This window comes from Manacus vitellinus, unplaced genomic scaffold (assembly GCF_001715985.3).
Source record: "Manacus vitellinus isolate BGI_N305 unplaced genomic scaffold, ASM171598v3 scaffold_33_pilon, whole genome shotgun sequence".
NCBI classification, from domain to species: Eukaryota; Metazoa; Chordata; class Aves; order Passeriformes; family Pipridae; genus Manacus; species Manacus vitellinus.
In genome coordinates, this window is record NW_021940478.1 from 4,129,863 (window position 1) to 4,134,182 (window position 4,320).

Genomic DNA, 4,320 nt, shown 5'->3' on the forward strand with positions numbered 1-4,320 from the left:
TAAGATCAAGGGAAGATGTACTTAAGCCATACAGACAAACACAAGGTCAAGGAGACAAGGGTGCTGGGGGACTTAGCTGCTGTTGTTGTGAGGCTGCTGATAATTTGAAAAAGAGAAACAATACTCCATCTTGAAGATGAGGAAGAAGGAAGATCCACAAACATACAGGCCTGTCAGCCTCACCTCATGTCCTACGAAGTCTTCACTAACAAACTGGATGCTTATGCAGAGTACACTTCCCATACATTGCTGGACAACAGCGGCCTGAAGAAAGGCTGGAAGATGGATGTGCTGTTCAAGGGACAACACAATCCAGAGAAAAGGGATGAAAAGGACTGAATGAAGTTCAGCTTTGGTAAATATAAATTTCTGCACCTGGGATGGACTAAGCTCATGCAAGACTGCAGTCTTAGTGTCATCTGGCTAGAAAGCAGCTTCACAGAATGCAGGACCCGGGTTTCTAGGCAAAAAAACAGATGAACTGGAGGAGTCAGCAGTGTACCATTACATCAGTGAAGGCCACCCTCATATTTGACTAGATTAGAAATAGGGCAGCCAACAGTTCAAGCAGTAAATTTTGTGCCCCACTCAACTCTTATGTGATCAAAGTATTGTATTCAGCTTGGGGCTCTTTGATAGAAAACATTGACCTAGCACTGGAACAATATAGAAAGATGGACCCAGGTTGTTCTTAAAGGTGCACAGTGGAAGAAGGAGAAGCAACGGACACAAACAGGATAATTCTAACCAGATACAAGGGAAACATTTTCATCATAAAAGTGGTGGTCATTCAGGTAGAGAAGATGCCTGAAGACTCTGTGGGATTTCTTCTCTTGGAGATATTTTAAACTCAGCTGGACACTATCATGAGTAACCTGATCATAGTGTGGTAGGGTAAAAGTTGGGTTAAATGGTCTTTGGAAGTCCCTCCCAACCTATGTTTTCCTGTGATCATATAGAAATGCTTAAGACAAACTTTATATTCTAAGGAAAACAGTCATGGTGGTAATTGTGCTGTAGGGTGTAGATTTACTTTAATTCTGTTGTAAAATTTATCTATATTTTACATATAGATATATTATAGATATATTATTATATATCATAATTCTCTTGAGCAGAATGCATCTCTTTAACTCCTAGATACCTAGATAGCATGAAACCTTTATGACATTAAGGTCTGCTAAACTCTTCCAGAATGCTGACCATCTAGAAGCTAGTGTCTGTATAGAATATATTTGTTCAAATACCCTGTGGAGACAATATATCTATCTAGTCTTAAACGATGTTTTACAAAAAAAATTTACAAGCAGCAGGCATAACAAGAGAGCAGGGTGATAAAAAAAATCTAAAACACAGAGCCATAGATGAAAGTGTTAAACTAAAAACGAAAAAAACCACCTGCAACATTGCAATAAAACAGAAACAGAAACAAAACCAAAACCAAACAAACAAAATAACACAGTAAAAAACTAAGACAATGTCAAACACCTTCCTAGGCCTTTTGCAGCAGAAAGAGAAAAAGCCAAGGCGTATATTTTTCATGGAAATGAAAATTATTGCAGAATATTTATTCACATATTTGAGCATAGTCCTCTAAGATCAGAATTAATCTTGATGTAGTTCAGCTGAAGGCCCTAAAGTTGCATCAAGGAACAATAGGTACATTCTTCCAGCACACCCTCCAGTTGTTATTTTATTAATTTGTTCAGTCTGTTAAAAAAAAGAAACAATCCTGACTCCTGAGCCTCCTCTAGTGTCCTAAAAATGAAAGCTAGTCATGTGTACTCAAATCAAAGCTAAGTACAGAATCACTGATGAATCTTGCCAAGGAGGTACTCTTAAGCCTACATCTTTTACTTCCTTCTTCTTAATTTTCATGGTGCAAAATGAAAATTTCCAATTGCTTTCACATACCCATGTGTTTTCTTGTGGTTTTGACTGGTAAAAGATGTAGTAGCTCAGCCCTGCTTTTTCACAGATACTAGCAACAGTGTTTGAAAATGCAAGAAGCAAACAAACAGATGCCCCACTCCAGTTTCCTGTCTCTTAACAATTAGCTAGTTATGTTTATCTTTTTCATGTCCATGCATCAAAATTGAAGAAGCCAATTATTAAGACAGTCAATAGTTATACCCAAGCCCATTTGGAAAGCTGATACTGCAGCATTTTAATGACACCCTATGTTTTTAGGCAATTATTTTAATGAATATTCTGTCTGATTTTGCTAAATACCATGCTCCAATATTTCCTTCATTTTTCATTACATACCTCATCAGTGTTTTGAATATTTCTTTTCCAGTAAATTGTGTGTGCATTGCCAGCAGTATTGAATCAATACATCATTTTATGACCATATACTTTTTACTACCAACTGTAAATCTACTTTTTTTAAAAAAAATGTATGACTTCAGTTGAAAAGCACTCAAATTTTCTTAGGTCAGCATTAAGTTATATATATATATATATATATGTAATTCATAAGGAATCAACATGAAAATTATGTTCCTTGCATGCTCAGTTTTAGTCCTCGTAACAAAATACAGAAAATATGAAAGACTCTGTTTCTTGGAAAATAAGGAGGGTTCGCAGACTGCTGTTCATTCTATGTAGTTTTGATTAATTCATTTGAATGAAGACTTATTTAAAAACCATCAAAATAGATAAAAATACTTTTTTTTTACATTCTTTAATTTCAGTTTTATACACCACAACAGATGTCGGTTTGGACTCTTATATGACTTATTTAAATATAACATTTTATTCATCTAGGAATTATAATTCTGCATTAATTTGAATTTAGAAGAAATTAACCCCTTCCCCAAACCCCAAATCCAACTAAGAAATAACATAATTATAGAGGTATTCTCCCTTGCTGTACAGTGGGGAAATCAATACAAATACTGCTGAAGTATTTTCAGCCAAACTAAAGCAGGAGTAACACCACGTAACACGTGTAATCAAACAATCATAGTCGCATATTTCTTATGGCAAAGCTACAACTTTCCAAAGTAAGAACTTGAAGAGGTTTAAGTAATTTTCCTTCACCCTATATGCTGATAATAATGAAACTAAATGTTTACTTTTAATCTACTTCCATGTAAAAACTGATTCCCTAAAGTCAGAATTCGTAAGAAATAACAACTGTATCTTGTTTTTTTTCCCCCAGGGAAAAGAAAGGAGGAAGAACAATATTCAACTGCAGCTTTGATATTGAAAGTCATGTGAACTGAAAATATTTCATGTTTAATGAAATGTGTAGTCAAGGTCAGAGTAATGCTGTCTTTAGAGTTTTAACTATGATGAATTTACTCTTCTTTGTCATCTCCTCCCAAAATTCAGAAACAGTCTTACATTACTTTGAAGTAGCAATGGCATTACCCTTAAAATGAGAAACTCAAATGTTGTCTGTTCTGGCTGAATTTTAGTCCAGGTGGCCAAAAAGATAATGTGACAACTTTAGGAAAGTCATGTTTTCTGAGCTGATTCATTGACTCTTCCTTAAAAGCTGACAATGAACAATACCAAAAAAAAAGAAAGTAGAGACAATATTTTTATGCTACACGGTGTCATATCAGAAAGAAGGTTCAGGTTCACAACTTTAAATCCTGATATGTCTGGGGAAGAGTGAGGTTTTAAACTTTAGGAAAGATTCTCAGACCCATGACAGAGTCATGATAACTTGCACCTCCCTCAGAGAGAAGTCGGGGTGACTAAGAAATGTCAAGCAGCTTCATAGTCATAGTCTGTCTCATTTATAAATTCTAAATCAGATGTTCTCTCTGAATATCTAATGCTTTCCAAAATCTGCTGGAATTTTTAAGTATACTTTATAAATTTTTAAGCACTTTGTAAAACTTTCCATGACAGCTGGAAAATAAAGAATCAGCCTTTGCTTATGATATTAAGGTAGCAATTTTCCATCAGAACAAACTCATCAGAATTTATATGAGGCAAGGAAATAAGTCTTCTCTGATACCTCTCAGCAAATTCAGATACAAAATTGATATTTATATAAGTATGGCTATTGGTTAAAATCACGTTTTCATATTTTGTTTCTCTTTTATCTCAAAAATGGCTTGCAAAAAGATCATCAGATTTTCTGTCCAGGATAAAGTCTATTATTTGTTGCATTGTGTACTATCATGTCGTTCATTTCAATGAGTAATTTTTGGCTGAGTTTTGATGTTTTATTGCAGAATTACATCTTTAACGGTGGAATAAGGAAAAGAAATAATGAGTAGCAAATTGTGTATTTCCAACGTGGAATTTATGAAAGTTTGGAGACCTGATAGTAACATTCAACTTGAGAACACTAGGTGA